Source organism: Symphalangus syndactylus, chromosome 4, assembly GCF_028878055.3.
Source record: "Symphalangus syndactylus isolate Jambi chromosome 4, NHGRI_mSymSyn1-v2.1_pri, whole genome shotgun sequence".
Classification (NCBI taxonomy): Eukaryota; Metazoa; Chordata; class Mammalia; order Primates; family Hylobatidae; genus Symphalangus; species Symphalangus syndactylus.
In genome coordinates, this window is record NC_072426.2 from 13,181,310 (window position 1) to 13,205,515 (window position 24,206).

A 24,206-nucleotide genomic window follows, 5' to 3' on the forward strand; every position below is an offset into this window, starting at 1 on the left:
AAGAAAGGGGAAGAGGAGGGAGAATAAGAAGAAAGGGGAAGAGAAGGGAGGAGTTTATTCCCTTTAAGGACAACTTATTTCTATTATTTAGGGATATTGTAATTCCTCTGCATTGGCAGCCTGAAGGTAGATTGGAAATACTGAAACTCCTGCACCCAACATGCATCAAAAAGATGAACTTCAGGAAATAAAGCAGTGCTATACATTGTCATTATAGGAAACTATGGTAGTAGGAATGCTAGTAGATTTACCAACTAAACAGTGAAATATAATCAAATATCTGTTCCATAACTAAACTAAACATGACCATTTAGTACATTTGTGCCAAATATGAATCATGAGATAGGTGTTTATTTACCAGCATATCTCCTTACAGAAAAGCAAATAATGCTCCCACATAGCTAGAGATTCAACTTGTCTCACTTCCTACTTTGATAAGATAGTGAACTATTTCTTTATAAAACTCCTTATGGGCTATTCAAGATTTTTCATGGATTTTTAAGTCCTTTTTAATTAAAACAAAATCCACCAGAAATAATGAAGTGGGAAGCAAAAAAAAAAAAAATCATTTCATTACACAATCATTTTTAGAGTCTGTTCTCTACGATGTATTATTTTATGCAATAAAGATTTTACACATCTATAACTGGTATTCACATTCTATTTGGTCATAACTGTTATATTAAAAAATTAATTCATCGTATTTGTAAATTTGTTTTCAAGAGTATTTATCTCAAGCTACTTTTCCACAGGGTAAAAGTCTGAGATTTCTTCACTAATATAACTCTTCAATACAGAACTTCTATTGTTATTTTTTACTTTATTTAATGCAATATATACTTATATTTAATGTGGTATTTTTTGCCACATTAAATATGTGTAGCTTGTTGACAGACTCAGAGACCAGAAAGGATGCATAACATCCACCCAAAAGACTGTGGCCAGCACCTAACCAAGAGTGGCCAATGGCAGCAAGCCCAGGAGGGAGCAGGTAGAGCACACCCATGCTGCAGTGGCCAGGTCAGCCTTACCCCAGCATGACTCTAATAGGTGGTCACAGTCCTCCTGGAAATGGCTCCCCACCTGTTGGCCACAATACAGGGAGTCAGATAAATGATCAGAGCTGATGGCTAAGCCCAGCAGGACCGGGCTTAGCGCAGGCAGCCATATTCAGGCAGACACTGGTACAGTAAAAACACACAAAATAGCACCATCAAAGTTCACTTTCTTCTATGCTAGTGGGGTTTAATGCTTTTGGGCCAGACAGAGCATTGCCCACACTCTGAATCACAGACCGTATTATAGAGAGTTTATGAAGGTCTTATGAAGGTTAAATAATTTTTCAAAGCTTTATGAACTTTAACAGTAGAAATGCCAGTTTGCTTATTGTTGTTAATCCTGAAAGTGTGAAAAAAATCTGAAAAAGAAGCATCTTTTTTTTTTTTTTTAACAAATGCCAATTGTAGGTTTTCTGAATTCCTACACTGTTCGTGATTTATTTTGTTTTCTGTATTCCAACTGTGAACCACACTAAAACAGCAACCACAGTCAGTGAAAATATGATAGTACATAATGAACATTATTTTGACTTCATGGCAAAGCAAAAAGAGCCAGGAGCTACAGTCAAATCCCATTACACAATTAATTTTGAGACAAAACTATTTCTCAAAAAAATTGTAAATTTCATGTGTTTTAGCCATTTTTAATATAAGATTTCAAAATTTTCAGTGGCTTAATGTTTACTCTTGTATATTTCCTAAACATTCCTTATGAATTACCAATCTAATAACCAAGAAAATTATAAACTTACAGTTTTCCAGGTTCAGTGAGAATACCTTGAAGAGCTAGCCAGGGGACAAAAGAGATGGATGTCCCTACTTCAGTAAACCTCAGTTGAATGCTTGAGATGTGCAAAACTCCATCTGGACTTTCTAGAGAGACAGGTGTAAATTGGTTTCTTCACTTGAAGGAATTTGTATTTAGTGGTGAAAACAAGGCAACAAGTAAATAATGCCAATTTAAAGCTGATTATGTCAAAAGCCACGGGAGGGGCACTATGCTACTGCATATGCAAAATGCTCTTGGATCAAAGGAGACCGGAGATCTAAAAGGCTCTGCCCTGCTGAAAGCTCTGACTTCACTACTTCCAGACTCTCCCAAGATATGGAAAAATATTCAGAATTAAGGTGGAAGTGTTAGAGAGTACCTTTACTCTAAATTGCTCAGTTAACTCGCAAGTTCTTATAGATCCCATGTGACCCTAAACAATTGTGTTATGCATGTTTCCTGATCAATTTTATTGACCTCTGATAGACTGGTAAAAATAACTGGGAAAGTCTGTCACAGAACAGGACGCTTGGAAAATGCTGCCATAATGACCTTTAATTGCTAGAACAGAGGCTAGTCTACTTACAAAATAAATGGAGAACCAAGGAAATCATCTGTGTGATTCAGACAAAAATGACAACTTTGCTGAAACTGTCTGAATGGATTAGAGACACCTGATTTATTTGGATCTAATTTATTTGCATGACTGGTAAAGTTATGGTAATCTGAATTATTTAGATGATCGGTAGGGTTGTAGCAAGCCAGGGGATGATCCACATTTCTGCAGTCACAGTGGAGGAAAGCACAGTAGCATTACACCTGCCATTCTTTTATTCATTCAACATATAGTTTTCAGGTACCTGTTGGGTGGTGGTGTGCTAGTAAAGGTTTAAAAACTGGCTGGTTGGAAGTGGAAGGGAACCCTGATTTGCAGTATTTGCTAATTTTCAAAGTGTTAATAGATCTACCATGACCAATTTCAAGCTACCAAAATGAATTCACTGAACATGGGGTGGGATGAGATATGCATAGCACACTGTTATTCAATATTTCCACCTATAGATACAATAGACATAAATAACCGCAAGACCATAGACAATAAAATGTAGTAAAGTAATTAGGAAATAATGGCTTTTTGGTATTTACTACCTCTGTTTTAAATATAATTTATTGAATCATCAGTTGCTATTGTTGAATTTTTAATAATGGCTGTTTGATAACCAGCTTACAATATTGCTGGGAATTTAACAATCATCTGTCCTGAGCCAGCACACATAGGCTCCAGCACACCACTGCTGTTAGCTGTCAGACACCACACGCTTCAGGCAGGTGACCTTGGTGCTAGATGCATTTCCTGTCCTAATAGAGAGTGCAGTCTAGGGAGGCAGACAGATTAAAGACAAAGATTATTTAATTTGCAATAGCAACAGATATTATAAAAGGGAAATAATGGGAAGCCCAGCCTTTTGTTGGGGCATGAGTGTGAGGAAATGTTAGGGAAAATGATGTCCCCGAGGGAGGGAGTGATTTAAACTCACTGATTTAAACTGAGGCTTGAAGGATGTGTAAGAGGCTAAGGCCAAGACTAAGATAAATGGAAAAAAAAAAAAAAAAAAAAAAAGCTTTCCAGAGGAGGGAAGATCTGACCCAATAATCCTGTGTATGGATAGTAGTGACCAAGGGAGAGAGCAGCAAACTAGCTGAGATGGTTAATGGGCAGACCATGCATAACCTTGTACATCCTCTTTAGCATTTGATTCTTTCCTAAGATAATGGGCAAGCATTGCAAGATTTAAATAATAGTAAGCAGTTGCCAAGTTTATATTCATGTGTAAGATTACTTGGTCAACTGGGGGAAGAATGGAACAATTATGAAAATAGAGAACTTCATTAGGAAGTTATTGCAGTATCTCAGATGCAAGAGTATAGTGGCTTGGATTAAGCTGTTGTTAATGGGGAACGAGAAATAAATAAAAGATCTGTTTTGAAGACAGGACTGAAAGATTTGTCTTGGAAAAGAAAGCTCATGGTCACCAATATCCATGTTTCTTCCCCTTTTCTTAGGCACATAACTAAACTACATTTTCCAGCCTTCTTTTAAGCTAGGTGGGACCATGTGACTGAGTTCTGACCAGGGGTATATTTTTATGAATGTTACGACCACCACTTTCAGGCAAGTTCCATAAAAATTTCTCACATGCAATCCCTTCATTCTTTTATCCCTCCCATAGTAACCTCAGAGGCCACATGCTGAACATGGCCTATCCACAGTGTGGAAGAAGCCTTGGATCCTGAGCCACTGTTCTGACAACCAACTGATTTACAGAAGAGAGCTACATAAGTAGTAAGTCCATTTTATTGTGTTAAGCCACAGAGATTTGCATGGGTTTAGGGTAAAGGGTTGATTTTGAGACTTCTCTTGGCTTGTAGGCAACTGCCATCCCACTGTGTACTCACATGACCTCGTCTGTGCATGTGGAGAGAGGGAGAGCAAGCTCTCTGGTGATGCTTCTTGTAAGGGCACTAATCCCATGATGAGGGCCCCACCCTCATGACTCCATCTAACCCTAATTACCCCCCAGAGGCCCCATTTCCACACATCACATTGGTGGTTAAGGCTTTAACTTATGAATCTGGAAGGGACATAAACATTCAATCTATAACAACAGCCAACTAAAGCTCTTAGAGAAGGAAGTCAGCTATGCTGAAAGCTGAGAAGTAGTTAAAAAAGATGAGTACTAAAATTGCCCATTGGAATTGACAGCACGGGGTCATTAGAAACTATAGTAAAAGCAACTTTAGTAAAGTGGTGGGAATGGAAACCAACTTAGGGTTTATTGAGAAACAAATATTATATGAAGATGTGGAGAAGTCTGGCTGTGAGAAGAGAGAGGAAAGGTACCTGGAGTGGTTATAGAGCCCATGGAGAATTTGGGGTTTTGGTTATTTTTTTTTTTTTTTTTTTTTTTATTATACTTTAGGGTTTTAGGGTACATGTGCACAATGTGCAGGTTTGTTACATATGTATCCATGTGCCATGTTGATTTCCTGCACCCATTAACTCGTCATTTAGCATTAGATGTATCTCCTAATGCTGTCCCTCCCCCCTCCCCCCACCCCACAACAGTCCCCGGAGCGTGATGTTCCCCTTCCTCTGTCCATGAGTTCTCATTGTTCAATTCCCACCTATGAGTGAGAACATGCGGTGTTTGGTTTTTTGTCCTTGCAATAGTTTACTGAGAATGATGTTTTCCAGTTTCATCCATGTACCATTTGACCCAGCCATCCCATTACTGGGTATATACCCAAAGGACTATAAATCATGCTGCTATAAAGACACATGCACACATATGTTTATTGCAGCACTATTCACAATAGCAAAGAGTTGGAACCAACCCAAATGTCCAACAACGATAGACTGGATTAAGAAAATGTGGCACATATACACCATGGAATACTATGCAGCCATAAAAAATGATGAGTTCGTGTCCTTTGTAAGGACATGGATGAAACTGGTTATTTTTTACATGGTATAGAATGTTTCAACACTCCAGTAGTGAGGAGAAGATAAGAAACATGAGTTTTCCCTGAGAATATGCCTAAACACCAGTGAACATGAACATTTTCTATGACTAAGCTGAGCAGAATGTGTTATCCCAGACAAAGCCCAAGAAAAAAATAAGAAATAAATTCCTTATGCATTTGCCAGGGAATGAAAGTCCTGAAAAAATTGCTAGAGGATCTGCTGCTTTTCAAAGGATATTTTCCTTAAAACGTTTTGTTTAGTCACATTTGAACTTTTCAGGAAAAGTTACTAGAAATCGTAAAGCACTAGTCAGTGGTGAACTTAGATGTGCTCTCGATCTCTGAGTGATTGCAGTATAAGCCATCATCCTGAGTGTTTGTACTCCCTCTCGGATTTTTGTTTTGTTTTGTTTTCGGTTTCATGGGGTCAACTTAAATTCCAAATTTATATTTCTTCTCATCAAAATTGCTATATATGCCCAGTAGTCCAATGAAAACACTTTAAAAATTACGTTTGAGAGAACCTGTGGTTGTAGACCGTAGGAGTTCAGGGCAGTATTAAGTCAAAGGAATTTTCATATCCATAAAAGATGGTTTGCTAAAGCCCTGCTAGTACCACCACAAGAAAGAAAGCAACATGTTATACCACATCCATTTTATATTTAGATATTAAAATCCCTTCTTGTTCATCCCTTTAAATCTCTCACCCACCATATATTAAGGGTTGTCACATTCTGTGTCATTATCTTTCCTTTTTTGCCTTCACTATCATGACACCTGTTCAGGCTTCCACTACCTCTCACCTGACTCGATACTATATCCTGAATTGTTCTCTAATATAGAAAACATTCTGGGTTCTGTGTGCATGATAGGGTGCTTAGTGTTATTTACCTACTTCTCTGGGTGACTTAAAATCTTTGCCGGGCCGGGCGCGGTGGCTCACGCTTGTAATCCCAGCACTTTGGGAGGCCGAGGCGGGCGGATCACAAGGTCAGGAGATCGAGACCACGGTGAAACCCCGTCTCTACTAAAAAATACAAAAAATTAGCCGGGCGTGGTGGCAGGCGCCTGTAGTCCCAGCTACTCGGAGAGGCTGAGGCAGAGCTTGCAGTGAGCCGAGATCGCGCCACTGCACTCCAGCCTGGGCGACAGAGCGAGACTCCGTCTCGAAAAAAAAAAACAAAAATCTTTGCCAAACTCCTCCGACAAATCTGCTGGAAGACATCATCTCTTCAGATTAATTATTTGCACAACAATGTTAGGATGTTAGGATGTACAACAGTTGTGTGTGTTTGCTGTCTGTGCATTTTTTAAACTTAACTGAGGAAAACCAGATCTGCTGTTGAAGGAGCTCCTGGCTGGCAATTTCAGGCCTGAGAAATTGTTGCAGCAAAAGTTAAGAGATGTGACTGACACTTCAAGTCACATCAAGAAGAAGGTAGTCATCACTCAATCAAATAATACTTTCTTTGGAAAATAACCTGAATTACTGATCCTTGATATTGCTAGGATTGCTACATTTAAGACTCTGCAATTTACAAAGCTCAAGTTTAAGAATTGCTACTCTCCATTTTCTGATACTGTCAGTAAGGTTATATTCACTGTTCTTTTCATCTATAACAAATCACATGAACTTTGCACTTAAAACAAACAAAAACTCCCCCTCTGTGGGTTAGCTTGGCTGAGATGGGTGGTTCTTCTGCTCCATATGGTATTTAGTGAGGCTGCTTATGCAGCTGCATACATTTGGAAGCTCATCTGGGCTGGAACAGCCAATCTGCCTCACTAATATGTCCAGGACTTTGGTGCTGATTATCAGGTGGAGTGCTTCATTATTTCTCCATTTGGCCTCTCTCTCTAAATAGTTTCTCATTATTCATTAAGAAGTTCAAACTTCTTACAAGATAGCAGGCATTCAACTGAGAAAAAGGAAAAGCCATCTGGCCTCTTTAGGTCCAGAAGTAGCACAGAGTCACTTTTGCTGCATTGTATTGATCAAGGCCAGCCCAGATGCAAGGGGAAAGAGGAGAGTCTCCACCTCTTGAATGGAGGAGTGTAATGTACAAACAGGCATAAGAGACACAAAGTTGGTGGCCTTCTTTGTAGATCATCTACTACATCTACTATTAGAGCTTAAGCTTATAAAACTCCAGTTAATTCCTCTTCCACTAGGCTTGGATATTTTAGTTATTTAATAAAGAATATGCGACCAAATTCTACTTGAGAATGGATTGTCTATCATGAGTCAATAAAGAGAAAACTTGCTATATATCCTTTGACTTGACAAGAGATGCTCAGCCATTATGAGATTGTCACTGAAGTCCTCTCAATGCCAACCCATTTGTTAAGAGCATAAAACCTTTCTTTGCTATGGTGGGCAGTAAGTAAAGCATTGTTTTATAAACCTTCTGAATTAAGTGGATTTTTTTTTTACAGTAAGCCATAGCACCAACAAATATATAAATATTCTCTTATCTTTAAAGGATAGTCAACTGGAAAATTCTATGAGTCTGTTATTCTAAAACATTGTATAAATATTACTCAGGACTGCTTTCCAAATTCAAGCTCAGATATTTTAGATAATGCCTTTTTTTTTTCCCCTGCCTACTTTTAGTTTGACTTCAAACAATTGGAAATCTTTTAAAGACAGAGAGTTATCTTATGCAATAAAGAGTGGACATTGTGTCACTATCTCCTGTAAGGAAGAAAAACAGATTAGATTAGTTGTCTATGTCATTTTCTCATGACTGGGTTTTAGCAATTTTTTTCTTTTTTTTTTTTCAGAATATTACAAGACTTAGCCAAGTCTGTAATAATGAAGGAAAATGTTTGAGCGTGAGAACTTCTATCAGTGCTTGGGATTTTAAAACCATCTGAGAAGTTAGGATAGATTTTGAAAGATACAAGGAGTAAATACTTTAACAATTAACTCAATGGGATTTGGGTGATTAAAAAAAGATAATTTTGTGTGGGGAGGAAGCGGATTCTTCCTGAACCTCTTCCCTACACCATATAAAAAGCATGGAATAATTCAGCTCCTGCAGACAAGGTGGTTGCAAATTACTGAAAATCTACTCTGAACCAACTGCTGTACTGAGTACCTTATGTACATGATCTCCTAGTAATTCATGGGCTATTCCTCCATTTTACAGATAAAGAAACTAAGGCTCAATGAGGTCAATTGTCATGTCTGAGTACCTTCTAGCAAGAGTCAAACTCAGATTTGACTCGTGTTCCTAGCTCTAAATCTGGAGCTGCTTACATTGTGTTATACTGCTGTCCAAGCCGTAAATGAATTAAAATCATGGTAATAAGGTTTCCTGCAAGTATCTCTTATTTCCAGTCTCACTTCTCAGTCTTTTAGATTCTCTCAGTTCAAATTTTTGTTCAGGCTCCTTTTCTTTACTCTTCCTCTTTAAGTTTAGGTTCAAAGGAGGCTCTCAAACAGAGCCAGGTAGAGGAAAATATAGATGGTATACAAGGAAGAACATGCTTTTTCCAATTTTCTGATTTCTGGGATGGGTCTTGTGGTTCTTCCTCAAAACTTTTGTCTTTAGCATTGTGAAATTTGGACCTCGAGGGTGCTGGGGATTTTAGCATTTGATGTGTAGCCTACGTTTTTAATACATTTTTCACATAAGAACCTCAGAATGACTGAAGGCGCAACCCAAACATGTAACCCGGAAGACCAAGTGCCAAATTCTTTGAACGTGGCTGGGAAATTGCTGACAAGGATTTTCAAACCGTTTTCATGCCAAATAACTAAGTCTTCAGAGATTCCTCACCTAAGAAGTTGCAACAGGCATCAAGGTCTAATGGAAAGCAGCCTAAGGTTATTTCACTGGTCACTAATCATACAAGGTTGCTTCCTTCTTGTTAAGTTCTTATTAAACAAAGTAAGTTTGCAACGACATGGCTGCACCATAAATTTAGATTTATTACAATCTACAGTAATTCCTCCTATTCAACCTTCACCATACACACCTAATGATTTTTTCTCTCTGGATGTTGCGAGTGCTTCAATATTTCGGAAAGGTACATAGTAATATGGAGCCTCTGCCAACACTGCTGCAGTTAGGTCTTGATAATAGGCCTTCCACCTCTGGTTATAACTTCTGAACCTGGCACCTCTGAAGGGGAGAATGGGAATAAAAAGTAAAACATTGAGTACCACGATGGCTTCAAGAAAATGATCTAAAATTTTTTCTGAAGGATCAAGTGAAACTACCATTCAACTAGAACATTTGTAAGCACAAATGGTTTGTATTTAACAGACACTATATATTTCACATAAGGTATAGGTATTGGTTTCATCTAATAACTCAAAGTGTGTTTTCCCATGAAAATTTACTAGGTTTCTTTCTGCACTCCTTACAGGGATACTACCTGACTGCTGTAAACCTAAAGGTCTTTTCCAACCAAAGTTTATATGAAGTTAGGGAGAGTATGTTTCTGCAAAAATTCAAGACCAATACTGCCAGGAAATCAGGACTGTGTCTTAAATCCACACTCAGGGGCATACGACTGAGGGTGGAGGAGATGATTGTATTTACCATACCTGGACCAATGAAAATATTTGTTCTTGTCCTAAATCCACACAGTCATAATGTGCTGTTTGTAGTCCTGATCCTGCCCTGGAACCAGTGTTCCCTGGTTGCTAGCCCTTCCTCCCAAAGTCAAGCTTCCTGTCCTGTTGGCCCCAAATCCTGGTAATTTCATGATAATTCCCTCTAATCACCTTTGCTTCTAGGCCCCATGTGTGCCAGAGTGAGCTCTTCCTGGATGCTAGCATTGATATATTCAATAGGCAACACTGTCTGACTTGAGAAGGCAGAATCTCTATTGAATCCTGCAGAAAACAGGAGTGAGTCACACTCACTGCTTCATATATCATTATGTATTAGGTAGCTTGGTGCAAAAGTAATCGCAGTTTTTGCCATTAAAAGTTTTATTGCACTAACCTCAAATTTTCCTCTAATAATAATGATAATGGTCATATATTGTTTTTTTATAATATGTGTTCCAGTTTTCATTATATCTTGTTTTGATTTTGATTTTACAGAATGCTGTCATTATTCCCACTTCACAGATGGGGAGGTAAAAACCCAGAGCTTAATAGCATGTCCAAGATCACATAACTAGTAAGCGCAAGACCTGAACCCAGCTCCTCTGACTGAAACGCTTTTGTTTTTCTCCCTGAGAAAAGCAATGCAATGAGCAGAATGAGAAAACCATTTCTAATGACTGTGTGCATAGTCACCAATTATCAGTTTAACGGAAAACTCTATAAAGTGGTGGAACACTAATTAGTAACATTTTATAGTGGCCTTTATAAATAATTCTCTTAACTGAAAATAAAAATAAACCTATGAAAGATTTCAGGAAGATGAAGCAAGCTGTGGGAATACCAATTTTAATGTTGGCACAAAAACTGAAACACTTGCTCATGCTTTTGCAATTATTGTTTAAGCAAATTGTATTAAATATCCATGTTTGATTCAGTAGTGATTTTTGAAACTTTTTCTATTCTTATATAAAAGTCTTAGCTCTGCACTATTATAATATATCAAGGTTGGTCACCAAATGCATATATAGTGAGTACAGCTGTAGAATTTAATAAAACCAAAGGTTTGAGCTAACAAATGAAAAATTATATACTATTGGAAAGTTGTGCTCAAAGTTGAAACTTGAAGGAAATATTTTAGCACTATCACAATATTACATTGCAACCATTATTTAATTTATCTCCTCTGAAATGACTTAAGGGAAGTGCTTGCAAAGCCCTGTTTACTTCAGCCAGGAAGGAAGGCAGTGGTCAGAGAGTGAATGAAGTCATGGAAAGCTGACAATACCTCTATTATAAGAGCACCTCAGAGTATTGTTTGACCTTGACCAAGTGAGGAGTAAGTGTTGGGAAGTTTTAATTTCATCTCAACAAGAGGGTAGGGCCAGAGGAATAGTATAAAACTAGCCTTTACTTAAATTCTTTTTTTTTCCTTAATTAAAAAGCATCAACTTGAATGCACCTGGAAAAAAGGAATGTCTTTTAGTGGTTACCAAGATTTTGAAAAACAGTTTTACATTTTTAAAAAAGTTTCATAAGTAAATAGCGTATTTTTGGCCTATAAGTAGATACTATATACATTTTCATGAATGCTATGTATCATATACACGGATGTATAATTTACATACTTGCCATTCAATTTTTCCATAAGAAACTTCAAGAATCCCTAAGCAACCTGTGCGTTGCAATTGTCACTTTGAACTTTAGAACAAAGCAGAGACTGTAAAACCAGTTTATAAAAAGTATTATGAGATACCCCAACTGGCATTTTTACGACCTTATTAAACTACATTCAAGTGGCATAAATTATATGTAATGAAAGTGGAAAGGATCTCTGACCCGATTTTAATATTGGGTGCATGCTTATTAGTTTGAGTTTTTTTCTGAATAGAAACCTTTTTTCAAACTTCAGCAGTTGATATTATGGGGAAGTCATAAATGTCAGATTACATTAAACTATTTTGGTTCATAGAATAGAACAGCCATTAAGTTACTAGAGAGTAATGAGTAGCTCTTCTCACAAAGTAAAGCCAAAGGTGTTAATTTAGATTTGAAACATTCCAACTCATTATAAAAGCCAAATTAATTTGCCATGTGTAGAAACAGCAAAAACCAATATTTGAAATGTGAAAGGCCTCTTTTTTGTAGAAGAATGATAGAAAAGGGCATTACAAAGTTTCTATTCCTAAAGAGTAGGCAAACTGGTCCCTCTGAGGTTAATTATGATTAAGTCTTCGGGAGCCTCTTACTGGAAATTTCTATTCAAGAAGTTGAATTGATAGAATTAGTTAAATGTTAAAAATAAAAGGAAGTCTGGGCATTTAGGCAATTCCAAGTTTGAAAATCTGTAAACTTAAACATATGTAAAGTTGATTTATCTCCTCCAATTTTTATAACTTAATGAAGAATAAATAAATAATTGTATTTTGTTTATTACAAATTTCAAAAAAAGTAAGAGAAAAAACACATTAATTTGGAATACTATAGAACAAAGTATGGAGCATCTTGACTTTAAAGTGTCTATTTATTAAAAGTCAGACCAAATGAAGAATATTTGAAAACCCAAATAAATAAACATATTTCATAAGAACCCTAGAAACAACAGCTTTTTCAAACCTAGACAACAAATTGAACAAAAATGATAAAGTGATAATAATAATAATGTTGGATTGGTTTATCATTTTTAAACTGTGAAAAAAATAGAAATGCAAAAACAAATTAATGAAAGAAAAATTCTAACTTATGGTAGTAACCTTGCCCAGAAACAGACAGAAGTACCGATCATGGTGTCTGCAGAATCAACCATACGGAGTGGTCACATGAAGGACCATGAAATAAAGTTGCTCTGTTCAGTATAGCCAGCTACTGAAGTGTTACTAAAGGTCCCAAAAGGATTGCTAGGAACTCGTCTGCATTCTCTAGCAAGAAAGGCAGGCGGTGGGTAGTGATACAACTTCCTGGAAGACATCAGGAAGGGACATCATGAAAAATCATTTAAATTTAGAGTAAAAATGCTTTCTAGCTCAGGAAGGATTTTTATATCCTGACAGCAACCACCCTAGATGACTACTTATATAATTTTTCCATATTCGGACACAGGTTCAGAGAAGTTAGATCACTTGCCCAAGATCACTCAGCTAGTTAATGCCTGAACCATTTACAGATAATCTTGCTATCTGGCCAGTGGCCATCTCATTTCTATTTCACTGGTTGCACCAAGACTATTTCACGATTCATGATTTCTTATGAAAATTTATAATTTATTAATAAAAAGTTTTATTTTAAAAAGTTCACCTTAATGATATTTTAAAAAAATACTTAGGCCCTAATATCTAGGTCTGGATAAACAATAACCATAACCAACATTTATGTGTTGTTTTGTTGTTTGCAAATTGTTTCAATACAAATTACCTAAATTTTAACATGAGATTGCAATTTCTGCTTTTATACATCAATGATTTTTATTTATTTATTCATTTATTTATTTATTTATTTATTATTTTTTGAGACAGGGTCTGTGTCTGTCACCCAGGTTGGAGTTCAGTGGTGCAATCACGGCTCACTGCAGCCTCCACCTCCCAGGCCCAAGCTGATCCTCCCACCTCAGCTTCTCCAGTAGCTGGGCCTATAGATGCACACCTCTACGCCCAGCTAATTTGATGGTATTTTTGTAGAGGCAGCGTTTCACCGTGTTGCCCAGGCTGGTCTCAAACTCCTGAGCTCAAGCTATCTGCCCACCTAGGCCTCTCAAAGTGCTGGAATTATAGGCATGAGCCTCTACACTTGGCCCACGCTGCAATGATTTTGAAAAAACATATAGGTCTCTCTCATTTCTCCTTTAACCTACTCACATATCCAGATTCCTCACCCTTTTCTAGATGGCCTCCTCTGTCCATCTTTTAAAATGTGGTTTCAGGGCTGGACACGGTGGCTCACGCCTGTAATCCCAGCACTTTGAGAGGCTGAGGAGAGAGGATGCTTGGGCTCAGGAGTTCAAGACCAAACTGGGCAACATAGGGAGACCCTATCTCTACAAAAAATGAAAAAATTAGCTGGACGTGATGGCATGCACCTGTAGTTCCAGCTGCTTAGGAGGCTGAGGTGGGAGGATTGCTTGGGCCTGGGAGGTCCTGGCTGCAGTGAGCCATGATTGTACCACTGTACTCCAGTCTGGGCAAGAGAGCAAGACCCTGTCTCAGAAAAATAAAATAAATAAAATATAGTTTCAGATATGGAACAATATTCCAAGGCAGTCTGAGCAGAACTGAAACAAAGTGAGAAGAGGGACAGAGTGGGTTGATCAGATACAGAGAGAGCAGATAGAGGGAGTTTCTTGTAATGTCTGTAACAAATTACCACAAAGTGGCTAAAACAGCATAAATCTATTCTCTCACAGTTCTGGGGAAATCTGAAATCAATGTATCAGAAGAGTTGGTTTTTCTGGACGCTCTGAAGGAGAAATCATCTTGTATTTCTTCTCTAGCTTTTGGTGTTGTAGCAATTGTTAGAGCTCCTTGTTGTATATGCATTGGTCTAATCTTGCTCCCTTCTCTAGACTACCTTTGTCTCTGCCTCTCTGTATCCTTTTTTTTTTTTTTTTTTTGTCTTTTATAAGGGCACTCTCATTGGACTTAGGGCCTACCTTAATCCAGTATTATCTCATCTTGATCCCTAACTAATTACATTGGCAATAACCCGTTTTCCAAGTACAATCATGTTCCGAGGTTCCAGGTGGACATTAATTTGGGGCAGACACTATTAAATCTACTAAAAGGAGGAAGAGGCTTTGAGAACCCCATGTGGACTTGATGCCTATGATGATATCCAGGCAGTGGGCAACTTAAATATAGAAAAACTGATTATCCCATTTGGTTGAAATAAGCAAATTGACTTGAACTAATGTTTTTGTGTTACGAAGACAAAAAAAAAAAATAAAAAGAGAATAATTGGAGATATGCACTCATTTAGCAGAGTGATTTTTATTAGTAGAGCTGGTAAAATCCCAAACAAAGAGGGACTTAATTCACAACACGGCAAGTTTCAGTGAGGCTCCGAACATTCCACTGGAAAGTCACTAGATAGTCACAGAGCATGGAGATGGGCCAAAATGAAACAGAGGAAGTGTAATAACTGAGCATATGGAAGCAATGTAGTGATTCTATTAAGAACTGACAGATAAAGGCCATGGGGATTGCAAATCCGTCACCTAGTTTTCAGTGATATATAAGGAACAGAGACCTAAAACACTGTTCATTTATATGTGATGTTTTTGCCCTCATCTAAATTTCCTGAAGACCTTGGCTAATGGTACAGAATGTCAATGAGAATTGAATGTGTGATCTCAGAAAATTCAGTGAATTTAGGGACAGAAGAAGAGAAAAACTGATGCTCAAGATACTAATTGATTAAAAGTAGGGTATCAAGCAGTTGAAAATGTTCTGAACAGATCTTACCAGGAAGATCCATTATAAATTGGGGTCCAGACAATACATAAAGGTGTATTGTCATTCTCACCTGTAAAGAATAAAAACAGAAAGTAAATATTCTTACAGAGAGTAGCGGAGCATTAAGATTCATTTGCATTTTAAGTCCATTTTATTTTGCCAATGTATTAATATTTAGAGGTCTGTTATACTAATGTTATTTATTAATTTTTTTCATTTCCATACACAGTTAACTAAAGAGCTTTTTCTTAAGACGCTGTAATGTCTGTAAAAATACTTTTAAATAAAGTTTATTTTGTTAAAAAAACTTAACTTGCCAATGGAAGAAACAAATGAACTCAGTAGATATGTGTCTTATGAGAGGTAGCTGGTGGAGGGAGAGAAGTGCTAGTAGTTATAACAGAAGTGCTAAGAATCATGGTCTAATGGGGGGACTGACTTTTATTGGCCTCTGTACTTCCTCATCATGGAGCTAGCTAAGCTCAAGGTTGACCTGAGCTTTTCTAGAAAGGTGGCATTGCAATAAAATTCAAACCATTCAAGCATGGGATGATGGTGAGAGGTGGAGCACAGGCATCAAAATAACCCATTTCCTCTTTAGCTTTACTTCAAATTGATGTTACACAACTAGAGTTCAGTGAAAACAACATGACAGATTAGAAAGAGCTCACAAGAAACAACATTTTCTTACTTGTATTTATAAATGTGACCTGTGACCTGTTTGTGTTCTATCTAGCTAGAAAAGATATAAGAACTCCTTCCTTTTCCCCAAATGAAAAGTTAGTAAAGTACCCCATCCTTCAACAGCTGCTCCTTCAATGATTGCTTCTTATGCCCCTGCTGTGACTTGTTCGTCAGCAGCATGAGCATCACACAAATCTAAGGGATGCTTCAAGATTCCTCAGGGCAAAAGCCCTGATATTTCCAGAAAGGAATTCACTCTTTTCTTACATCCACTAAACACAACCAAGGCATTGTGGTATTTTTCTTAAAAGTATAAAAGTATATTTTTTTTTTATTATACTTTAAGTTCTAGGGTACATGTGCACAATGTGCAGGTTTGTTACATATGTATACATGTGCCGTGTTGGTGTGCTGCACCCATTAACTCATCATTTACATTAGGTATATCTCCTAATGCTATCCCTCCCCACTCCCTCCATCCCATGACAGGCCCTGGTGTGTGATGTTCCCCTTCCTGTGTCCAAGTGTTCTCATCGTTCAGTTCCCACCTATGAGTGAGAATATGCGGTATTTGTTTTTTTGTCCTTGTGATAGTTTGCCGAGAATGATGGTTTCCAGCTTCATCCATGTCCCCAGAAAAGACATGATCATTTTTTATGGCTGCATAGTATTCCATGGTGTATATGTGCCACATTTTCTTAATCCAGTCTATCATTGTTGGACATTTGGGTTGGTTCCAAGTCTTTGCTATTGTGAATAGTGCCACAATAGACATACATGTGCATGTGTCTTTATAGCAGCATGATTTATAATCCTTTGGGTATATACCCAGTAATGGGATAGTTGGGTCAAATGGTATTTCTAGTTCTAGATCCCTGAGGAATCGCCACACTGTCTTCCACAATGGTTGAACTAGTTTACAATTATTTATGTTTAATAATGTATATTAAATTGCCACACCCAAGTCTGGCCCAAAAGCCAGAAAAGTAGTCTTCTGATCCTTAGAATCTGCCATAACGTTAAAACATATTAAAGATGCAGTTGATGCCTCACAACGTTTGCAAGAATAACAGACTGAAAAACTGTGAACTCAAAGCAAATTTAGTGACTGGCTCAAGATAGGGAATAAATCAAGAGCAAAGCAGATTTGCATGTTCTGTTAACTCAGAAATGTAGTTGCAGTTACCTGCAGATGGCAAGGTTGTTTACTACTACTTTCTATACTCTTGAGATGATCACTCATTGATCTAAAAGCATCCAGACTTCCCAGAATATTCAGCATCTCCAGTGTATAAAAGCAAAATGACTACATTTGGTTATGTATTCACTCACTCCATAATAAAAAGTGGACCTCTCGTATCTGTTAGAGACTACGTTAGTTTATTTGGTTGCAGCAAAGATTAAATGAGAAATAACACCTAGCCATACAGAGCTTATTATCTAATCATTCAATACATATTCACCAAGTACCCACCAAGCACCATTCTGGGTGCTTGGGATCTGACAGTGAACAAAACAAAAATCCCTGCCATCTTGGAGCTTACATTTCACTGGAGGACAATAAATAATGGACATAACATAAATATGTCAATGGTACGGTATATTCAAATGAGATAAGTGCTATGAAGAAAGAAAAGCAGATCAGAGTAAGGGGGATCTGGTAGAGTTAATGCCCAGTAAGGGAGTACAGCAGTATGAGTTGCAATTTCAAGTCAGAGTAGACTTCATTGTATATGGAGATTTAGGCAAACACTTGGAAAAAGTGAGAAAGTTTATCTTGTAGCTTTTGGGAGCATGAGGATTCCAGGCAGAGAAAATAGGCAACACAAAGAACTAAAGGCAGAAGCATACTTGGTGTATAGGATGCAGGGCAGAGTTCCACTAACTAACTTGTACATAAATAGGAAGAGAAATGTGTACTTTACCTGGATGCATTGGTCTTTTCTCCTGAACTATTTTAGATATGTGTAAAATTCACTTATTTTAGAATAAAATTCACTTATTTCACATTTGATTGGAGAATATGGAATTAATACAGTATGCTACTACAATTGAAAACTTCTATTTCTTGAGTTTTAACATATCCGTTTTTCAATGCAGTTAGAAAACAATAAAAATGCTTGGCTATTAATAGTAACATACTATACTTTCTAGTATTCTTTTTAGTAATTTTCATTATTAGCCATACAGGTAAATATCTAATATCCTTTCTTTACATGGCAATGTTCAAGGCATTTGGATTCAGCTATAAAAGCAATTCTTCACCCTTAATGTTAACCTAGACAGGAATTGACATCAAAACAGAGTACTCACCAAGGCTTTATTAATTAACAGATGTGGCTGTAGTGAAGCATTTTTGTCACCCACCAGACAATGAATATTTCACACATATGGCGATTTAACATAAAGCTGATTCATGTTAGAACCCAGTTCCTCTTTCAGCCACATGTAACGTCATAGCAGTATGTCTGATTCTTCAGTGAAAAGAATATTTTAAGGAAAGAAAATGGATTTGCTAACACATCCATGTTTTCCATGTTGGACATGTTTCACTGCTGTTTATAAAATACTCGGTCCTAAGGATGACAATTAAACCTTGAAATTATGGCAAAACAAGCAAACAGACTATCAAGGAAAAATAAAGATTTACACTTATTTCAAAGTAAAATTTCCCCAATTTTACTATCAGGAAAACCTAGACCTTGGGCCTCTTTTGCACTAAGAAATTTCACAAGAATATGATTTCAGTATCCTGGAAACAAATTAGTCATTAGGATTCTACTGTTTTCCTTTAGAATTAAAGCACCGAGAACTGAGAACTTTGCTTTAATATCGCATTGTGGCTCAGCAGATGTCTAAACCTTAAGGGAAAAATGAATTCCAAGTGTCTGTCATCCACTTTTTCACTACGGAATGGAAGGTAGAAGGGACCTGTCTTTAAAGCAAGAACTGATGACTCCCTGCACACACCTGTGTGGCAGGCAGCTCTCGCAGGATGGTGGCACACTCCCAACATCTGCTCCTTTCATTGAATTTAGCTGTAAATTGAAATTCCATTGCAATGTTTTTAGAACCAGTTGAAGTAAGGAGACTGTCAGAAATCCTCTTTAAACTCACCCTTATCCAAACAGGAAACTGACCCTTGGCCCCTGGACGTAACAGTACACCAGTGGAAATTTCATTATCCCCGTTTCAGCTGAACTAAGTGAAAATTAATTGTGTAATTATCTGGATGAGCGCATGTGTAAAATTTTACAATGTGCCAGTTAGATTAAGTAACGTGTTAGTGGCATGGTTTAGTGCAGAGTCAAAGCTGTCCTATAAAAATGGAATAAAAAAATCTAACAAGGTTGGAAGAAAAAAAAACATATGTCAGAACAAATGCTTCACATGAGAAGGTAAAGTTAGGCTTAATTCTATAACCTGATGAAAATCTTACCCTCCAAAACCATAGGTAAATCTGGCAGGGTTGGAAAGGGTGTGTGTGCGTGTGAGCTCACTGGGACATTTGTGTAAAGGACTTCTCCATTTACTGTAATTTTAAAATGAAACTATTATTAAAATATTTAACTTGCTAACTATTGTATTTTGTATATTTCGTATGTAATTTTACTAACTACATTAGAAAGTGTAGGCTATATTCAGTAGATGGGATTATTTGTCTCAGGTATACTTTGTTCACCTGTTGAGTGAAAGGCTCTGACTTTTATTCTGGATTTAATTCTTCAAATGATAAAATAAATGCTGCATCCTGACAAGATTATTTCTTAATAAGATGAGTATGAACTGATTTTAACAACAAATGCATGGGGAGTTTCCTTCTGAAGTCTTACTCATTTTGATAAAGATTCTAAAGGATATTTTTCCCCTGAGATTTTGGCCTCACCCTGCCCCCACAAATATTGCATTATGGAGACTATTTCCATTTGAAAGTCTCTGGAATGTTCAGATAGCAGAATTTCTGGATGGAAAGTATGATTTGGGGAGACGTTTTTTGAAAGCAAGGATCGTCTTTAAACAACATATGAGTAGTGCACTGAGATCTTAGCAATTCTGAATGTCAGATTTCACAATATCAGTGCTGTCTTAGCAAATTGAGATACTAATTTACGTATCTTGCCAATAAAACGGGTCTCCTGTTTTTCTCATTTCTTATACTGTACATTGTCTCTTTAAAGGTATGTTTATGGTAAAAGTCTGTTGAGATTTTTCTTCCACCATCCTCCTCAAAAATGAAACCTCCACTAGACAGAAATAGTAACATTCTCAAAGAAAATGTACTTTAAAAAGTGTTTTAACTTTTGTTTTAACTTGGCTTATTATAATGCTATTAGACGTTTGTATTGGGTTACTAATGCTTTAAGAGATTGTTAGTACTTTAAGAAGCTATAAAGAATATGTCTATATTTAGTGGAAAATATTGTAGTGTATATAAGCATGATTAAAAGAAAGCAAGCACCAATGTGATTTATAGAACAGCAGGGCAGTCAAAGGACATTAAAAATAATCGAGACCATTCAAAGGGAAAGGCAAAACTTCAGGTCAAAGAACATCAGCCTCAACATGAAAATGAGACTGTGGTATTAAACCTACATTTTGCCATAGATTAATTATCAGGAAGGTGTTGGAACAGTCCTTTTCATTTTAAATAAGACACAATGCCCTCTTCACCAGTTTGAAAGTGTCAGGAGTTGGGGGAGGGGCAGTTGTTTGTCAAACCTTAGAGAACAAAATGGATACCAGGAGGTGGCCTCGCAGACTCCATGTGCAGCCCGCAGATTCCAGAGCAGTGCTTGCATTTGAGAATGTATCACATCAGGCATGACTTGCCCGTTCTTGGAAGCAACTGTGTTGGCCACCTTTTCTAAAGCCAGGCCTGGGAGTTTCTCTGTGCCTTTCAGGAAATGGTAAAAATCAGGAGAATCTAGTCAGACATTTTTTTTTTAATAAAGCATTTTACGGTTGTTACTGTCCCAACTTTATATGAATAAAATTTAAAAAATTTAATCCAGATTTAAAGGTATAACTATACAAAGACTTTTTAATCGTTATTGTTTTTACATATTTCTCCTTTTTGAATAATGTAAATTTGGAATATAATTTCTAACACCGAACCACTTAACATTTTAAAATCATATTTTATTTTAATTGACTCCAATTAAGGCCATTGTTTTACCGTAGAATATTAGGACTGAAAGAGGCCTTAAAATCCTCCATGTTCATTCTACAGGTAAGAAAACCAAACTCCGCAGAGAATAACTTCTCTTCCAGGTCAGCGCTGTCTTAACTAATCTAGGTTTTGTAGTCATCTGGTGCTTCCCCAGGCCTCAGTAGGATGAGAAACAAATGTGTGATTATGTAGGAAGTCAGATGCTAGGTGTAATATACGGGAGGAAGAGGCATAGCATTTAAAGCCAGGATGTCCTGGACTTGAATCCTGGGTCTGTGCCTTGCTCTATGTGTGACTTTGGGTATGTAACTTAATTTCTCCAAATTTCAGAATCTCAGATTCTGTGTTGTGTCTGCCTCACAAGTTAGTTGTAAGCATCAAGTTACACAATCTGTATGGAGCTGCCTAGCACATAATGAAAAACTAATAAAATTCAAATATTTGAGGAGCAAACTTTCAAAGTCAAGAAAGTGGTTTATTAAATTTACGGTAAAAAGCATATAGAAAAGCTTTGAGAGCAATCGGGAAGAAATCAGGTTGGCATACATTTCCTTTCTAGTAAGATTTATTATGCATATCCCATATAGCACATGTTTATTCAGTATGCAAGTAAATCTTTCATTTGAGTATTTGGAGAATAGTTGAAGAGGAAAAGAAATACTGAAATAACCTAGGAGAAAAATGGGTGTGAATTTACATATATATTTATAATTATATATCTATATATAAACATTTAGTGAACTTATATATAATTAACATATATATGAAACATGTACATATATGTTAATTTTATTGTGATTTATTATTTACACCCCATTTGTTTCCCAAATGAATTCAAAGTGGCAAGTTAAATTTTTTCTTTCCTGTTTTGGGAATGTTTATAACATTTTGAATTTCATAACTGGTAGAGAGCTTTGGATTCTGATTTTGCCAAATGCTGATGTATTTTGGAAGACCATTTAATAGATAAATTTCTCAAGCCAGATATTCTTGCAGAATTACAGGAAAACTTGGGAAACAAAGCTAAGCACCTGGTGCCAGGATATGAAAATACAGAGAACCAAGTCCATGTGTGTGAGAATCTGAACACTAGAGCTCTCTGTGAAAGAGGGAGAGAGAGATTCCTTTCTCTCACTTCAGTAATAAGAGTAAGGTTACAGATTTATTTCTTCTTTCTCATTGCTTCTAGAATTGGTGAAATAATTTATTACAAATTTGAGCCAGAATTATTTAAGATGAGAGCTTAAGAAATGGAATAATAGAGTTTTTGAAACTAGTTTAAGGTTTAAAGTCAGTATTTAGTTTCTTCAAATACACAAATTCATTCATTTGCCATATAGTTTGTGAGTGCCAGAAGTACAGCAGAAATAAAATCCAACCCTTAATTTTATGTGAATTCCATTCTAGTGGTTAGAGACAGAGAAATAAATAAGCAAATAATATGTTAAGTGTTGCATGCTATGAGGAAAGGTGATGGAGGCAGGGAGAGTGCAATGTTACGATGAGTGATCAGAGAAGCACTTGTTTATAAGCTATCCAGTGGATAAATTCAACCTTATTCTTACGGCTCACACCTCACAAACTTCTAGTATGTACTGTTTAAGGCTGTACTAGAAAGTATGTTTACTTTGTTAGCTTTTAGTTGTGATTATAGTTTCTACGTAGGGAATACTTGGGTTCTTCATTTCCATTAAGTTGAGGGAACATGAAGTCAATGAGTCTATGATGTGTGAAAGATACTACCTGTATTTTAGCCAAAAGTAGAATCCCATGAAATGATCCAAAACAGGAAGAAGTAGAGGGGGAGATATTCTGTTGAAAAAAAAAAAAAACGAAACCGGGGGATGTAAAATAATACAGTCACCAAACCTAAAAATAAACGAGAATATCTGATCTTAAAAAACTTATTTTCTTGGAGAACAGAAATCTAAGACAGCAAAGGGAATTCTTTTCCTTACTGTCCCACTTTTATCCCAAAGATCTGAGGGAGCCAAATGAAAATTTCCTGGCATCCTGGGGCAATAAAATAATCTTGGTCTTCTTGTGAAACCACATTAGTATGGAGAGGGAACAGAGGCCTTTTGAGTGTTCCTAAGTGCTGTGTAAGCTGCATTTTTCTCCAGGAACTCAAAGCTTTGTTTATTTGCAAAGAATTGTGCTACCAAGGCATGGAGGCCTCAGTGGCCCAGGTGACATACTCAGATCTGGACACTTACCAATTAAGAAGCTCTCAATTAAATGCTTGTTCAAGAGCCCAGGGAGACACATCAAAGGTTACTATTGGTTTCTTTAGATATGTTGGTGAAAAAGAAACTGGCATTTCCTTGGGGAAGGTGGACCCAAAAGAAACTGTCCGCAGCAAGCTATAGCTTAACGAAGCCCTGGATGATTTGAGCCAACTCTTCCTTTCACCTTTGCTAGCTTCTAGCACTTTAATGGCAGAAAACCTGATAAAAAGTACTTGAGTTACTCACTTTCCCATTCAAAAAGACTTTACAATTTAAGTGACTGCAATTGTAAGTGTGTGTGTGTGTGTGTGTGTGTGTGTGTGTGACAGAGAGAGAGAGAGACAGAGAGACAGAAAGAGATGGGACTGATTAGCCAGCAGTAGAATATTTGCAGAAGAAGAGTTCATTTTATTTTAGAACTGCCCCATAGCAAAACACTATTTCTATTCCTAATGCTATAACATGAAGTTGCCAGCTGCAGAAAGTGTATGGATTACTTACCTCCTCAGAAGCATAGATGTAAATACACACGTAATCATTGATGCTACTTAGAGTTTGGTCTCTTTATCTGGGGCCTGAGTTACCCACCTCCATTTTTTCCAAGCCACAATGTTGGAATTCAAGCTTTAACTAATGTTTTGCTGGTGGACTTAGTGCTTAGTAAAAAGCTATATTGACAGCACACAGAGAGAAGTTCTGTATATAGGAAAAATAAATTTGTGTTCTCTCCTCCAGTTCCACTGCTCAAAATTACTCCTGAAGGG

General features: G+C 36.9%; 1 long non-coding RNA gene across 1 annotated transcript in view; it reads left to right on the forward strand.

Moving 5' to 3' along the window:
- The window catches only part of LOC134736441 (uncharacterized), a 208,306-nt gene that overhangs the window by 147,441 nt on the left and 36,659 nt on the right, over positions 1–24,206 (forward strand). The window contains exon 2 of the long non-coding RNA XR_010120438.1: positions 4,059–4,171. This is a non-coding gene — a long non-coding RNA (uncharacterized lncRNA). The remainder of the gene's footprint in view (positions 1–4,058; positions 4,172–24,206) is intronic.